This window comes from Lolium perenne, chromosome 2, assembly GCF_019359855.2.
Source record: "Lolium perenne isolate Kyuss_39 chromosome 2, Kyuss_2.0, whole genome shotgun sequence".
NCBI lineage: Eukaryota > Viridiplantae > Streptophyta > Magnoliopsida > Poales > Poaceae > Lolium > Lolium perenne.
In genome coordinates, this window is record NC_067245.2 from 207201466 (window position 1) to 207220285 (window position 18820).

The window sequence follows — 18820 nt, forward strand, 5'->3', positions numbered from 1 at the left end:
ACTTGGTTTGTGTTGTGCAGGTTCCACGTTGGCGCCGGAATCCCTGGTGTTGCGCCGCACTACATCTCGCCGCCATCAACCTTCACGTGCTTCTTGACTCCTACTGGTTCGATAAACCTTGGTTTCTTACTGAGGGAAACTTGCCGCTGTACGCATCACACCTTCCTCTTGGGGTTCCCAACGGACGCGTGTCGAACGGAAAGACAATACGTCAACCACGCGCATCAAGAAAATTTCTGGCGCCGTTGCCGGGGAGATCAAGACACGCTGCAAGGGGAGTCTCCACATCGCAATCTCTTTACTTTGTTTTTGTCTTGCTTAGTTTTATTTACTAGTTTGTTTGCTGCACTAAAACAAAATACAAAAAAATTAGTTGCTAGTTTTACTTTATTTGCTATCTTGTTTGCTATATCAAAAACACAAAAAAATTAGTTACTTGCATTTACTTTATCTAGTCTATTTTATTTACTATTGCTAAAATGAGTAATCCTGAAGTTGAAGTTCGTTCGTTTAAGCAACAAGGGGGAGAATGTTTAAGAGATGCTTGGTATAGAATTAGTGATGTCCATAATAGGTGCATTAAGAAACACTCCACCACTATCTTACTCAGCAATTTTTATGTTGGTATCTCTAGCTGGAATAGGTATGTTCTTGATTGTCCCGCGGGAGGTAACTTCCTAAGTACTCCTGCTTTAGAAGCTAGTTGCATTATTGAGAATCTATTTGGAATACCACCTGTTAATGAAGTTAAAATTGAAACCTCTCTTGAAGATGTCATGAAAAAGTTGGAAACCATAGAGAAAAAATTTCCAAGTGTTGAAACTAAATTGGAAATGTTACTTGATAAAACTGATGAACTTGACAAATCCTTAGGAGGAATTGATGAAAGAATTAGTGTCCTAGGAACTTGTGTTGTCCATGATGATCAAATCAATAGGATTGGCGAACTTGAAAAAGCTATGGGAACCTTGGGTTCAACTTTTTCTTCTCTTAAACATAAGGAGAAAGCTTATGTGGGTAAGGAGCAAAAATTTATGTATGTCTCTAAAGTGCCTAAACCAAAAAAATATTATTATAGGCCTAAAATTGACAAAGCCCTTAGTAACACTACAGATGGGGGAGCTTATGGTATCGATGCTTCATCTTTCGATAATATTTGATACACACTTTCTGCGCCTAGCTGAAAGGCGTTAAAGAAAAGCGCTTATGGGAGACAACCCATGTTTTTTACTACAGTAACTTTGTTTTATTTTTGAGTCTTGGAAGTTGTTTACTACTGTAGCAACCTCTCCTTATCTTAGTGTTGTGCTTTTTTGTGCCAAGTAAAGTCGTTGATAGTAAGGTTCATACTAGATTTGGATTACTGCGCAGAAACAGATTTCTTTTCTGTCACGAATCTGGGCAAAATTCTCTGTAGGTAACTCAGAAAATTATGCCAATTTACGTGAGTGATCCTCAGATATGTACGCAACTTTCATTAAATTTGAGCATTTTCATTTGAGCAAGTCTGGTGCCTCAATAAAATTCGTCATTACAAACTGTTCTGTTTTGACAGATTCTGCCTTTTATTTCGCATTGCCTGTTTTGATATGCTCGATGGATTTTTCGATTCCATTGACTTTCAGTAGCTTTGTGCAATGTCCAGAAGTGTTAAGAATGATTATGTCACCTCTGAACATGTATATTTTGATTGTGCACTAACCCTCTAATGAGTTGTTTTGAGTTTGGTGTGGAGGAAGTTTTCAAGGATCAAGAGAGGGAGATGATACAACATGATCAAGGAGAGTGAAAGCTCTAAGCTTGGGGATGCCCCGGTGGTTCACCCCTGCATATATCAAGAAGACTCAAGCGTCTAAGCTTGGGGATGCCCAAGGCATCCCCTTCTTCATCGACAACATTATCAGGTTCCTCCCCTGAAACTATATTTTTATTCTGTCACATCTTATGTGCTTTGCTTGGAGCGTCGTTTTGTTTTTGTTTTGTTTGAATAAAATGGATCCTAGCATTCATTGTGTGGGAGAGATACACGCTCCGCTGTTGCATATGGACAAATATGTCCTTAGGCTTTACTCATAGTATTCATGGCGAAAGTTTCTTCTTCGTTAAATTGTTGTATTGTTGGAAACGGGAAATGTTGCATGTGGTAGTGTATAATAAAATACTTGTAGAACATTGAGCTTTGATAACTTGATTCTTTGCAAATGTTTTGAGGTATTTAGATGGTAAGGCTTGCTGGATAAATAAGTTAAAATCAGTAGTGGATTGTTGTCTTTAAGCTTGTGCCGTACTACAAACTCTATTTAAATAGTTGAAGGCGTAGTTGGACTTGATAGCTTTCCATGTCTGAGAGTTCATCGTAATAACTAAGTTGTGCTGAAGGTCGAGGGAGCTAGCGGGGTACTTGTGCCACCGTGAACGGCCCTCCTTGGAGTAAATTTTAATCATGCTCTTAATGATGAACCTGCTAGTTGTTTGCAATAAGCTTGTGAGTTCTTTTTGACTAATGTTAAGTTACGGTTTTTGGCACTTCCACCATCCAAATTTGCTAGCCTCTTCGGTACTGTGCATTGCCTTTTGCTCACATTGAGAATTGTGCATACTTCGCCGGTACATCCAAACCCGTGGGAGAACTTTCTCTTGTTCTCCTACACATAAGCCCATACATCTCCTCAAAACAGCCACCATACCTACCTACCACAGCATTTCCATAGCTGTTCCGAGATATATTGCCATGCAACATCCATTTTTACATTACATGCCATGTTGTCATTTATTATTTATATATTGCTTTGCATGATCATATACAGCTGATGTGTGGTTTACCCATGTTACGCTAGATCATTGCACATCCTGCTACACTTTGGCAGGCATACAGTTTCATACATCATGTTTCATTCATTATGAGTTATTTGTACCAAAAAGTGTGTTGTCATATTAGGATGTTGCCCCTAAAAATGAAAAGAGCCGTGGAGGCCATCAAAAAGAAAAGAAAAAAAAAGAAAGAAAAAAATGAAAAAAAAGAAAAAAGGAAAAGAAAAAAAAAGGAAAAAGAGAATAAAGAAAAAGGGGGCAGCATTACTATCTTTTATCCACACTTGTGCTCATGTTTTAGCACCCGCATTATTCATAGTCATCATTTGTGCTCATGTTTAGCACCTACATTCATATGAGAGAGTTTTCATGTTTTACTAATATAACTATGTGGGGAATTTACACTATAGAACTTGGGTTGTATATTCCAATGATGAGCCTCCTCAAAAGAGCTCTAGGTCTTCGTGAGCAACCAAGTTGGATGCACCCCCACTAGTTCCATTGGAGAGCTTTCATACACATATAGCTCTATGTGCATCCGTTGCATGGCAATCACTACTCCTTGCATAGCATCGATCATAAGGCTTCCTCTTGTCTAATGGTCATTTACAGCTTTGCAAGCCTTTCTTCCATTTGGCCTTCCAAACCCCCATTAACGTTCTTTATGCCATAACATCCTGGTGCTAATACCAAATGCTTGCGCTCACCGGTTGAGTAGACTTCGAAACAGTTGATTCATGACGTTCATGTTTATGTTTACTTGACTGAATCCTTCTTATGTTGTGAAAATTTACTTGATGCTTGGAATGAAGGATAGAACTTCTATGCTGAATACTTAATACATCTTTAATGAACTTTGTACGGTTGCATGTCTTTAAAGCAATAGTTCATGAAAACTTCTAGCTTGTCTAACTCTTGCATTATCATCTCTTATATCAATATAGATACTTGCTTTGAATGATTTGATCTCAGCTCATATGCTTTACAATAGTATGATCAAGGTTATGATGGCATGTCACTCCAGAAATTATCTTTGTTATCGTTTACCTGCTCGGGACGAGCAGAAACTAAGCTTGGGGATGCTGATACGTCTCCGACGTATCGATAATTTCTTATGTTCCATGCCACATTATTGATGATATCCACATGTTTTATGCATACTTTATGTCATATTTATGCTTTTTCTGGAACTAACCTATTAACAAGATGCCGAAGAGCCAGTTGTTGTTTTCTGCTGTTTTTGGTTTCAGAAATCCTAGTAAGGAAATATTCTCGGAATTGGACGAAATCAACGCCCAGGGGCCTATTTTCACACGAAGCTTCCAGAAGACCGAAGAGTCAACGAAGTGGGGCCACGAGGTGGCCAGGAGGTAGGGCGGCGCGGCCCAGCCCTTGGCCGCGCCGGCCTGTCTCCTGGGCCCCTCGTGACGCCCCCTGACCTGCCCTTACGCCTACAAATAGTCTTCGTCGCGAAACCCCCAGTACCGAGAGCCACGATACGGAAAACCTTCCAGAGACGCCGCCGCCGCCAATCCCATCTCGGGGGATTCTGGAGATCTCCTCCGGCACCCTGCCGGAGAGGGGAATCATCTCCCGGAGGACTCTACGCCGCCATGGTCGCCTCCGGAGTGATGAGTGAGTAGTCTACCCCTGGACTATGGGTCCATAGCAGTAGCTAGATGGTTGTCTTCTCCTCATTATGCTTCATTGTCGGATCTTGTGAGCTGCCGAACATGATCAAGATCATCTATCTGTAATGCTATATGTTGTGTTTGTTGGGATCCGATGAATAGAGAATACTATGTTATGTTGATTATCAATTTATATCTATGTGTTGTTTATGATCTTGCATGCTCTCCGTTATTAGTAGAGGCTCTGGCCAAGTTTTTGCTAGTAACTCCAAGAGGGGGTATTTATGCTCGATAGTGGGTTCATGTCTCCGTGAATAATGTGGAGTGACAGAAACCTCTAAGGTTATGGATGTGCTGTTGCCACTAGGGGTAAAACATTGATGCTATGTCCGAGGATGTAGTTATTGATTACATTACGCGCAATACTTAATGCAATTGTCTGTTGTTAGCAACTTAATACTGGAAGGGGTTCGGATGATAACCTGAAGGTGGACTTTTTAGGCATAGATGCATGCTGGATAGCGGTCTATGTACTTTGTCGTAATGCCCAATTAAATCTCACAATACTCATCATAATATGTATGTGCATGGTCATGCCCTCTTTATTTGTCAATTGCCCAACTGTAATTTGTTCACCCAACATGCTATTTATCTTATGGGAGAGACACCTCTAGTGAACTGTGGACCCCGGTCCAATTCTCTATACTGAAATACAATCTACTGCAATACTTGTTCTACTGTTTTCTGCAAACAATCATCTTCCACACTATACATCTAATCCTTTGTTACAGCAAGCCGGTGAGATTGACAACCTCGCTGTTTCGTTGGGGCAAAGTACTTGGTTTGTGTTGTGCAGGTTCCACGTTGGCGCCGGAATCCCTGGTGTTGCGCCGCACTACATCTCGCCGCCATCAACCTTCACGTGCTTCTTGACTCCTACTGGTTCGATAAACCTTGGTTTCTTACTGAGGGAAACTTGCCGATGTACGCATCACACCTTCCTCTTGGGGTTCCCAATGGACGCGTGTCGAACGGAAAGACAATACGTCAACCACGCGCATCAAAGTCTCACGTATCTCCAACGACAACTATTGAAGATCGGACGCCGACTTAGTCCTGCACATAAAGGGATAATAAGATCATGCCTTTGGTTGTCACCAAAGTCTGTCAAGGAGCTAACCTTCTTCCTCCATGGACTCGCACTTTTTGTAGTCGTCAGGGATCAAGTCCTCAGTTCTTGACTAGTAATTTTTAGGCCAGCTACAAGAAGTTGTCGACCTTGGGAGTTCCTCAATAGCTACCCCTCTGAAGACCTCACGTCCCCGGATGTTGAGAACAGAAAACTACGCAGTTTTAGCCTCCACCTCAACATCAACAACTCAACACCAGGCCTGCTTCACTACCAACTGCTTCAAAACTCCTTGTTGAAGTGAACTTCAGCCAGATGAAGACATCAGCATATGTGACCAGCCTAAACCTATAGGATGGATAGGACAAACTCAATCGCTTCGATTAAGCTACCCCCACGTATTAGGTATCCCGAGATACTTAGAGTGCCTTGTTTGGTGTGAAGATCGATTGCTTGTAGTTCCCTAGTGTGCTGATGTGAGTGCATTTTATCTGTTTGTTGTGTCTATGTTTTTCTAGTCTTTCGGCCTGAAAAATACTCTTAGCGTGATAACCCAGCATAGGAAGCCTCCCTAGGATGTTTTCACCCTCACCTACCTCACCGATGTATTGCTAACTACTAGTTAGTTTGATAGGTTAACGGAAGACTCTAACTCTAAACCCGTTAACACTTGATTTTCAACCGTCATGAAAACTAACCCAGACCCCTATCTATGCTAACATCCTTCAAGATCAGCTGGAGCATCTCCACTACGCCAAGAAAGAAGAAGCCCTGCCTTCAAGAGTGTCTGCACCTCAGCGAGAAGACCTACTAACTTGGTCTAACCTTGGAGTATATCGCACTGACCTCGAGGATATCTTCTTGAAAACCACCCTCTAACTTACCGTCTAACAAGATGAGAGAACAACAGCGTCAAAGCCAAGCTACATCACATGGTTCATCTCGCCCTCATCAAGTGAAGCTCCTGAAGATACCTCAAGACTCAAGATTAGGTGTAACTTACCCGCTCACTTCTTCACTGGTCAGCACCGACCCTCCAGCTGAAGCTTGTCTTCGACGACCTCTGTTGCTGCTTCATATGGATACCAACCAAGTGTTTCATCAACTTACTAACTCACCGCGCGTCCCATATGGTTTAGTTAACACCGTGAGTGTCTCTTGAAGCCGTGGTCTACACGTCTCCCCCGAAGATCCTTCAACTGAATACGGAAGATCGATGATTTCTTCAGAAGACCCAGATGGAACCACAAGGCAGAAGCTCTGAGTTTTTCAAAAAGCCGATGACAAATCTTAAGGGTGGAATACTTCGTCTTCCACTAAAAATTGGAGCTATCCCTAAAATTTTCAACATTTCTAAAAACACCGTTGAGAACTTGGGATGCATTTACTGCCCTTGAAGCTATGGACTACACATCAACCTCTGAAGATGTTCGCCTCAAGACGCAAGATTGATGACTTCTCCAAAAAGTGCCCGACAAGACCCGTGGCCTAAGCTTAGAGTTTTCAAACCCCCTCCCCGATGAACAATTTTAAGGGTGGAAGACTTCGTCTTCCACTAAATTTAAGCTAACTCTAAAAAGTTTTCAACCCTGCTCAAGCACCATTGGCTGCACTAACCCTCCCACAGTATTGAACCTCCGCTAGGATCGTGAAGAAGCTACAGATCCAACACCTGCATGGAGTAGTCAACCCTTCACGAAGCTTGCCCTCGGAAGAAATCTATCATGTCTCTCAGAAGCTGAAGTTGCAACTCTCTCAACAACGACACATCTACAGAAGAATGTAGTCTAACTTTCGTTAAACTTTACAACCCTCTAGCCCTACACTTAGTAATCTCGGGACGAGATTATTTTAAGGGTGGAAGATCTGTAACACCCCAACTTTTGCAACCTTGATTAATTGTCCTTATTGCAAAAATTAGGGGGAACAAAAAATTTTTCTAAAAGACTAATTAGATGAATTGCCTTGATCTGTTTGTTATGATGAATTGCTTTGATCTGTTGGTAGATGTATTGTTTTGATTTGCTTGTTGAGTTTTGTCTTGAGCCACCTCATAGAACAACACCCCTAGTGGTAAAACAAGCAACTCACCTAATAAAAAAATATGTGTGACTTAGGAAAAGTTGTTTTCCTTTTTACTACATGAAACCCTTCTCCTGATGGCAACATGAGTGTGCCATCTTAAAGTTCCTCTTGGTGTTCTAAATCTAGCTCAAATCATCCTTGAATCACAACTTGGGATCATCTGCTCCTTATCATATCTTTCCCTTGCCATCTAAGGCAATGCACTTGGTCCTAGATCTACCTTGTCATGAGCAATTATCAACCATGTCCTTACCTTGAACCAAATCCCTTTATACTCTTTTATCCTTGTCTGTTTTGAGACCAAGTCGACATTCTGTTTTTGGTAGGCTTAAGATATTCAAACTTTGGCAGTTAATCTCTAAGCAACCACAACTGTTATTGCTAACCTCAATGCATGGATCTCATCTGTGCAATACCCTCTTCAACCTCCACGTCTTGCATGTCTCAGACTATCCTTGCAGCACATATATCCAACTTGATCTTATACCCTATCCAATGATTCAACACTAGATCACCTCCTTCACTTTTACCTCTTGTTTTTATTCAAGTTTAATCTTCACAAAACCAAAAGTGGGAATGATGGGTACATTTTGTAGCCACCATCAACCCTTGAGAACACTCATCCTAAATTAGTTTTCTTTCTCAAACATCCTACTGTTTTTCGTTCTCTAGTTTTGATCACAAAACTACTTCTAGTTTTATTAAATCCTTTCAAGATATTTCTTCAAAGAAAACAAAGAAATGAAATGGGTTTTGTTTCTCATCCCATTTCTAGCAAGTACTGATTTCTAAAACATTACTTTCTATTTTGCTTTCTTTTTAACAAAAAGCTTGTTTACGGTACCTATACCATTTCTTGTTTTTCTTACTTATTATACATTTGAGAAAACTCTATCTTACTTGAAAAAGTAAGTAGAACATTTTGAACTCCTTTGTTCCAACTAGTTTTCTCTCAACATTTTCAAATTCCATTCCACTTGGGTTCATCCCCAATTGTCTCTAGACAATTGAGGTGTGTCCTATACCTCTCAATTGAACTCTATTTCTAATAACAACTCTTGCACATCTTATGCACATCCCTGATCTACCCCATTGTATCCTATCATCCTCCAATTCATGATCATGAAGATGGTCATTTGACATTTTTTCAGTGACTAGTGTCACATGTCCATCTCCTTTTTCTTTAAAGATTCTCACAAATCTTTCTCTAATTTAATCTTGTGACCTTGAGATGATTCCACTTTGTGATCCAACTTAGAAAATGGTATACACTTTCATCTCTCTCTCTTTTCATATTTACTTCACCAAAACAACACCACACCATACAACATTTGACCAACTCCCTTATAGTGGTCAAATCCCAATTCTTTCAACTTTGAATTCAAATGCAAACCTCTAATCATCAACTATACCTTTGGGTCTATTTTTTTCATCTTATGTTTGTCCCAACCAAAGTGGTAGCAATTATCCTTATATTGCATATCACCTCACACTTTTTTTTATCTCTATGTATCTACTCCTAATCATATCATCAAAATCCCTTATAGTTAGTCTCTTTTTGTTGTCAAAGCATGCTTATTCTTAAGCATGACGATCCTCTTGGTCATATCTATGCACCTCTTAAGTGAGTGATGGGAAATATCATGATCATGGCTATGCCATCCTACTTGGTTATCTTTACATGCTTACCTCAAGTATGTTACCCTACTTGCCGATTCACACATACACCCCTTTCTAGTGAATTGTTAGTATCATGATATTGGTGTACCCTCTAAGTGTGATGGGTATGCCCACCTATCTTGTGTGTGTCGACATCTTGACACCATTCTTGCACCCCTTAGAGGTATGATGGTTGACATCATTACCTCTTGTTGATGTTATGCATACTTACTCCCAAGTATGTTGAACCTCTTGTTGATGTTATGCATACTTATTCCCAAGTATGTTGAACCTCCTGCTGATGCTATACATACTTACTCTTGAGTATGTTGAACCCCTTGTTGATCTTATTGCATGCTTACCCTGAGGATGTATGCCCCCTTGACCCCCTATATTATCCCCTTCTTAGCGGTATGGTGATTAACATCATGACCCTTGTTGAACCATCTTACTCATGTTGTCCCTTTGCATACTTATTCTAAGTATGTACGATCCCCTTGACACTTCCATTACCCTCTTTTTACACCATCTATGGCGTGATGACTCTCATCTTGGCCGTAGTGCAATACTAGTTCAACTCATGAAACTTTAGGTTGGGAACCCCTCAAGGCTTACCTTGTTGTAAATGTTTATGAAAACCTTGGGTAAGTAAACTCTACCCCAGTGTATGTTTTGGAAAAGCAAATGTTTTGAACAAGATTTTCGGAGGAATATGGTTGGTTGTTGGCAAACAAAGGAAGTGTGTGGGTTATGTTTTCAAAGGAGCACTGCGTATAAGTGTTCGCCAGCCCAACTTTTATCGCGCAACCACGCTACCCCAACATGGGCACGGGGCTTAGCCCTAGTTTGTGGAAGCTGGCATGATACACCTTCACAACTCTCTAGGAGGGTCACGATGACCTCTGACGCCAGGTTGCGCTCTGGAGGAGGCAATACACTGTAGTTGTCTATAGCCGGGTGATTACTGAGGATCTTTTGTCGTGGCACTGGACATACGCTAAAAAAGGAGGTATGCTGCCGGGGTGCCGGGAAGGGTTAAGCCCACAGGGAAGGACTCATGGCAGTGGAGATAAGCGAAAGGTTATGTTCGGTATCCGTCGTGGCATATGTCGTTATGCAGGGATGATGCCCACACGATAGGTACCCGGATAGTTGTGGGGAAAGTGTGCAAACTCTGCAGAGTCAAATCTATTCGAATAGCCATGTCTACGGTCACGGACGGGTTGCAAAGGCCAACCTTAACCTGGGCTAGTTTTGTTTTAGAAAAGCTTTACAAAGAAAAGGAGAAAGTTGTTTTCGGAGTACCAGAAGGGTACGGGAAAGTGGTTGACCATGTGAAGATGGTCGGAAAGGAAATAAAAAGGGCTACTCCCATCCTAGTGTTTTATGTTGAAGAACTCTTATGAAGTATCTTCTTCAATAAAGATATAGAGATGTCATAGAAATGTCTTATCACCCTCTTAGTGTCCCCTTCAACTGCGATGTGGGATGCTATATCGACAAGAGAAACTGATTCTTTTTCACATGCTATATCCACAAGAGAAACTGATTCTTTTTCACATGCTATATCCACAAGAGAAACTGATTCTCTTTCACACCCTATATCCACAAGAGAAACTATTTCTCTTCTTCATGCTATTTCCACAAGAGAAATTAGTTCTTCCCTCTTGTCATCTTAGATTAGCATTTGTTATCTTGCACTCTTGCAAAGTACCTTCTTGATGGTTTGCGAGTACAATTCCAATGTACTCACGGCTTTGTCCCTGGCTATTTACTTGGCCAGACTTGGAGGAACCCGACGGATGAAGAAGGAGTTGGCGACGTTTATGCGAGCTAGGAACGTCTTCCCAGTCAGTTGCCTGTAGGGTTAAAGCAGATGACTTGGGCTCTGCGCTGCTGAAGTGATTCCGCTACTCTGATGATTTGATTAGGCCCTTCGAGGCTATTATGTAAAGATTGGTCATGTGACCTCATTGTAATTTTCTTATTCCGTTTTGTAATGGATGGTGTAATTTGATATCAGTTCGGTTATGTGTTCACGGCGCACTGATCATGGGATCGTGAACTGTATACATAACAGGGTATTTCGGACAGTTAGTCCGGGGTTCCCCACAGAGCTGGTATCAGAGCTATCCTGACTGTAGGAGACCTTACTTAGCATGGATGTTAGTTAGGAAACAATTACTTGGGAAAAACTATTTATGAAACAAATTATTTCTTTAGTCGGAAGTATAGCTAAAGATTGGTTGCTATCTCTGCCTAAGAATAGTATTGATTCATGGACTAAATGTAAGGATGCTTTCATTGGTAGATATTATCCTCCTGCTAAAATTATATCTTTGAGAAGTAGCATAATGAATTTTAAACAATCGGATAATGAGCATGTTGCCCAAGCATGGGAAAGAATGAAATCTTTGGTTAAAAATTGCCCAACCCATGGACTGATTACTTGGATGATCATCCAAACCTTTTATGCAGGACTGAATTTTTCTTCACGGAACCTATTGGATTCAGCTGCTGGAGGTACCTTTATGTCCATCACTCTAGGCGACGCAACAAAGCTTCTTGATAATATGATGATTAATTACTCTGAATGGCACACGGAAAGAGCTCCACAAGGTAAGAAGGTAAATTCTGTCGAAGAAACCTCCTCCTTGAGTGATAAGATTGATGCTATTATGTCTATGCTTGTGAATGGTAGGACTAATGTTGATCCTAATAATGTTCCGTTAGCTTCATTGGTTTCTCAAGAAGAACATGTTGATGTGAACTTCATTAAAAATAATAATTTCAACAACAATGCTTATCGGAACAATTCTAGTAACAACTATAGGCCATATCCTTATAATAATGGTAACGGTTATGGGAATTCTTACAACAATAATAGGAATACACCCCCTGGACTTGAAGCCATACTTAAAGAATTTATTAGTACACAAACTGCTTTTAACAAATCTGTTGAAGAAAAGCTTGGGAAAATTGATGTACTTGCTTCTAAAGTCGATAGTCTTGCTGCTGATGTTGATCTTTTGAAATCAAAAGTTATGCCTAATGTAGATAAAGATATTAAGTCATTTTCTACAGCAAACGCCATCCAAGTTAGAATTAATGAGAATATAAGATTGATGGCCGAATTGCGTGCTAGGTGGGAAAAAGAAGAAAATGCTAAAGAAGATAATATAGCTAAAGTTTGGACTATTACCACCACTAGTAATGCTAATGCTCCACATGTTGCTGCACCTCCTACTATCAATGGTAAAATAATTGGTGTTGGCAATGTTTCTACTTCTACTGCAAAGCCTGCAAAACTGCCGGAAACTGCTAAAACTGCTTGTGATAAAACTGCTGAATTTTTTTTCCAACATTGGGGATAATGATCCCATTGCTTTAGATTATAATGGTTTGGATTTTGATGATTGTCACATCTCTGAAGTTATAAAGTTCTTACAAAAACTTGCTAAGAGTCCTAACGCTAGTGCTATAAATTTGGCCTTTACAAAACATATTACAAATGCTCTCATAAAAGCTAAAGAAGAAAAATTAAATCATGAAGCTTCTATTCCTAGGAAGTTAGAGGATGGTTGGGAGTCCATCATTAATATGAAGGTCAATGACTTTGATTGTAATGCTTTATGTGATCTTGGTGCAAGTATTTCCGTTATGCCTAAGAAAATCTATAATATGCTTGACTTGCCACCATTGAAAAATTGTTATTTGGATGTTAAATCTTGCTGATAACTCTAGAAAGAAAACTTTGGGGAGAGTTGATAATGTTCGCATTACGGTTAACAATAACCTTGTCCCCGTTGATTTTGTTGTCTTGGATATTGAATGCAATGCCTCTTGTCCCATTATATTGGGAAGACCTTTTCTTCGAACTGTTGGTGCTGTTATTGATATGAAGGAAGGTAATATTAAATATCAATTTCCTCTCAAGAAAGGTATGGAACACTTCCCTAGAAAGATAATGAAGTTACCTTTTGATTCTATCATTAGAACAAATTATGATGTTGATGCTTCATCTCTTGATAATACTTGATACACACTTTCTGCGCCTAGCTGAAAGGCGTTAAAGAAAAGCGCTTATGGGAGACAACCCATGATTTTACTACAATACTTTTGTTTTATATTTGAGTCTTGGAAGTTGTTACTACTGTAGCAACCTCTTCTTATCTTAGTTTTGTTGCATTGTTGTGCCAAGTAAAGTCTTTGATAGTAAGGGTCATACTAGATTTGGATTACTGCGCAGAAACAGATTTCTTGCTGTCACGAATCTGGGTTGAATTCTCTGTAGGTAACTCAGACAATTCTGCAAATTTACGTGAGTGATCCTCAGATATGTACGCAACTTTCATTCAATTTGAGCATTTTCATTTGAGCAAGTCTGGTGCCTCTTATAAATTCGTCTTTACGGACTGTTCTGTTTTGACAGATTCTGCCTTTTATTTCGCATTGCCTGTTTTGCTATGCTTGATGGATTTTTCTATTCCATTAACTTTCAGTAGCTTTGTGCAATGTCCAGAAGTGTTAAGAATGATTATATCACCTCTGAACATGTGAATTTTGATTATGCACTAACCCTCTAATGAGTTGTTTTGAGTTTGGTGTGGAGGAAGTTTTCAAGGATCAAGAGAGGAGGATGATACAATATGATCAAGGAGAGTGAAAGCTCTAAGCTTGGGGATGCCCCGGTGGTTCACCCCTGCATATTTCAAGAAGACTCAAGCATCTAAGCTTGGGGATGCCCAAGGCATCCCCTTCTTCATCGACAACATTATCAGGTTCCTCTAGTGAAACTATATTTTTATTCCGTCACATCTTATGTGCTTTACTTGGAGCGTCTGTATGTTTTTATTTTTGTTTTGTTTGAATAAAGTTGGATCCTAGCATTCATTGTGTGGGAGAGAGACACGCTCCGTTGTTGCATATGGACAAATATGTCCTTAGGCTTTACTCATAATGTTCATGGCGAAGGTTGAAACTGCTTCGTTAAATTGTTATATGGTTGGAAACGGGAAATGCTACATGTGGTAATTGGTAGAATGTCTTGAATAATTTGATACTTGGCAATTGTGGTGCTCATGATTAAGCTCTTGCATCATATACTTTGCACCTATTAGTGAAGAAAGACTTAGAGCTTGTTAAAATTTGGTTTGCATGATTGGTCTCTCTAGAGTCTAGATATTTTCTAGTAAGGGTTTGAACAACAAGGAAGACGGTGTAGAGTCTTATAATGCTTACAATATGTCTTTTATGTGAGTTTTGCTGTACCGGTTCATACTTGTGTTTGCTTTAAATAACCTTGCTAGCCTAGACCTTGTATCGAGAGGGAATACTTCTCATGCATCCAAAATCCTTGAGCCAAATACTATGCCACATGCGTCCACCATACCTACCTACTACATGGTATTTCTCCGCCATTCCAAAGTAAATTGCTTGAGTGCTACCTTTAAAATTTCTATTCTTTATCTTTGCAATATATAGCTTATGGAACAAATAGCCTAAAAACTATTGTGGTATTGAATATGTACTTATGCATCTTATCTCTTATTAAGTTGCTTGTTGAGCGATAACCATGTTCCTGGGGACGCCATCAACTACACTTTGTTGAATATCATGTGAGTTGCTATGCATGTTCGTCTTGTCTGAAGTAAGGGCGATTTACCATGAGTTGAATGGTTTGAGTATGCATATTGTTAGAGAAGAACATTGGGCCGCTAACTAAAGCCATGATCCATGGTGGAAGTTTCAGTTTTGGACAACAATCCTCAACCTCATATGAGAATATTAATTGTTGCTAAATGCTTATGCATTAAAGAGGAGTCCATTATCTGTTGTCTATGTTGTCCCGGTATGGATGTCTAAGTTGAGAATAATCAAAAGCGAGAAATCCAATGCGAGCTTTCTCCTTAGACCTTTGTACAGTGACATAGAGGTACCCCTTTGTGACACTTGGTTAAAACATATGTATTGCGATGATAATCCAGGTAATCCGAGCTAATTAGGACAAGGTGCGGGCACTATTGGTATACTATGCATGAGGCTTGCAACTTGTAGGATATAATTTACATAACACATATGCTTTATTACTACCGTTGACAAAATTGTTTCTTGTTTTCAAAATAAAAGCTCTAGCACAAAAATAGCAATCAATGCTTCCCTCTGCGAAGGGCCTTTCTTTTACTTTTATGTTGAGTCAGTTCACCTATTTCTCTCCTATCTCAAGAAGAAACACTTGTATTAACTGTGCATTGATTCCTACATACTTGCATATTGCACTTGTTATACTACTTAATGCTGAAAATATCCATGAGATATACATGTTATAAGTTGAAAGCAACCGCTGAAACTTAATCTTCCTTTGTGTTGCTTCAATACCTCTACTATGAATTTATTGCTTTATGAGTTAACTCTTATGCAAGACTTATTGATGCTTGTCTTGAAAGTACTATTCATGAAAAGTCTTTGCTATATGATTCAATTGTTTACTCATTGCATTTACATTGCTTCGAATCGCTGCATTCATTACATGTGCTTACAATAGTATTGATCAAGATTATGATGGCATGTCACTTCAGAAATTATCTTTGTTATCGTTTACCTACTCGGGACGAGTAGGAACTAAGCTTGGGGATGCTGATACATCTCCAACGTATCGATAATTTCTTATGTTCCATGCTACTTTTATGATGATACTCACATGTTTTATACATACTTTATGTCATATTTATGCATTTTCCGGCACTAACCTATTAACGAGATGCCGAAGAGCCATTTGTTGTTTTCTGCTGTTTTTGGTTTCAGAAATCCTAGTAAGGAAATATTCTCGGAATTGGACGAAATCAACGCCCAGGATCTTATTTTTCCACGAAGCTTCCAGAACAGCAGGGGAGATACGAAGTGGGGCGACGAGGCGACGCCACACTAGGGCGGCGCGGCCCACCTCCTGGTCGCGCGGCCCTGGTGTGTGGGCCCCTCGTGGCGCCCCCTGACCTACCCTTACGCCTACTTAAGCCTTCGTCGATAATAACTCCAGTACCGAGAGCCACGATACGGAAAACCTTCCAGAGACGCCACCGCCGCCAATCCCATCTTGGGGGATTCAGGAGATCGCCTCCGGCACCCTGCCGGAGAGGGGAATCATCTCCCGGAGGACTCTTCACCGCCATGGTCGCCTCCGGAGTGATGTGTGAGTAGTTCACCCCTGGACTATGGGTCCATAGCAGTAGCTAGATGGTCGTCTTCTCCTAATTGTGCTATCATTGTTGGATCTTGTGAGCTGCCTAACATGATCAAGATCATCTATCTGTAATGCTACATGTTACGTTTTTTGGGATCCGATGAATAGTGAATGCTATGTTATCTTGATTATCAATCTATCATCTATGTGTTGTTTATGATCTTGCATGCTCTCCGTTGCTAGTAGAGGGTCTGACCAAGTTTTTGCTTGTAACTCCAAGAGGGAGTATTTATGCTCGATAGTGGGTTCATGCCTCCATTAAATCTGGGACAGTGACAGAAAGTTCTAAGGTTATGGATGTGATGTTGCCACTAGGGATAAAACATCAATGCTATGTCTAAGGATATATTTGTTGATTACATTACGCACCATACTTAATGCAATTGTCTGTTATTTGCAACTTAATACTGGAGGGGGTTCGGATGATAACCTGAAGGTGGACTTTTTAGGCACAGATGCATGCTGGATAGCGGTCTATGTACTTTGTCGTAATGCCCAATTAAGTCTCACACTACTCATCATAACATGTATGTGCATGGTCATGCCCTCTTTATTTGTCAATTGCCCAACTGTAATTTGTTCACCCAACATGCTTATTCTTATGGGAGAGACACCACTAGTGAACTGTGGATCCCGGTCCATTCTTTTACATCGAATACAATCTACTGCAATACTCGTTCTACTGTTCTCTGCAAACATCATCATCCACACTATACATCTAATCCTTTGTTACAACAAGCCGGTGAGATTGACAACCTCACTGTTACGTTGGGACAAAGTATCTTGGTTGTGTTGTGCAGGTTCCACGTTGGCGTCGGAATCCCTGGTGTTGCGCCGCACTACACTTCGCCGCCATCAACCTTCAACGTGCTTCTTGGCTCCTACTGGTTCAATAAAACTTGGTTTCTTACTGAGGGAAAACTTGCCGCTGTACGCATCATACCTTCCTCTTGGGGTTCCCAATGGGCACGTTAACTGCGCGCCAGCATCAGTAACTATGTATCGAAAGCTTATAGCAAATAACTTAATGACGTGATCTTATGCTACGCTTAATTGGGTATGTCCATTACATCATTCACATAATGATATAACCTTGTTATTAATAACATCCAATGTTCATGATCATGAAATTATGATCATCTATTAATCAACAAGCTAGTTATACAAGAGGCTTACTAGGGACTCCTTGTTGTTTACATAACACACATGTATCAATATTTCGGTTAATACAATTATAGCATGGTATATAAACATTCATTATAAACACAAAAGATATATAATAACCACTTTATTATTGCCTCTTGGGCATATCTCCAACAAAGAGAAACTGATTCTTTTTCACATGCTATATCCACAAGAGAAACTGATTCTTTTTCACATGCTATATCCACAAGAGAAACTGATTCTCTTTCACACCCTATATCCACAAGAGAAACTATTTCTCTTCTTCATGCTATTTCCACAAAAGAAATTAGCTCTTCCCTCTTGTCATCTTAGATTAGCATTTGTTATCTTGCATTCTTGTAAAGTACCTTCTTGATGGTTTGCGAGTACAATTCCAATGTACTCACGGTTTTGTCCCTGGCTATTTATTTGACCAGACTTGAAGGAACCCGACGGATGAAGAAGGAGTTGGCGACGTCTATGCGAGCTAGGAACGTCTTCCCAGTCAGTTGCCTGTAGGGTTAAAGCAGATGACTTGGGCTCTGCGCTGCTGAAGTGATCCCGCTACTCTGATGATTTGATTAGGCCCTTTGAGGCTATTATGTAAAGATTGGTCATGTAACCTCATTGTAATTTTCATATTCCGTTTTGTAATGGATGGTGTAATTTGATATCAGTTCGGTTATGTGTTCACGGTGCACTGATCATGGGATCGTGAACTGTATACATAATAGGGTATTTCGGACAGTTAGTCCGGGGTTCCCCACAACATTAGCATAGATTCACCCACACAACACTTACCAAAGTATTGAATATTATTCAGCTATGTGAAGCGAAAGCACTTGACGTAATCCCCGTGTGTCCTCAGGAACGTTTGTTCATCATAAGTAAAACAACCGACTTGTCCTTTGCTATAAAAAGGATTGGATCATTCGTTGCAATTATTATTACTGCATTTTATTTACTCGTACTTTATTTATCTGCAATATCAAATAGCTCTGCAAACTTGTTTGCTAGTGTTTACAGTGAATCCTCGATCAAAACTGCTCGTCAACACCTTCTGCTTCTCGTTGGGTTCGACACTCTTATTTTCAAAAGTAC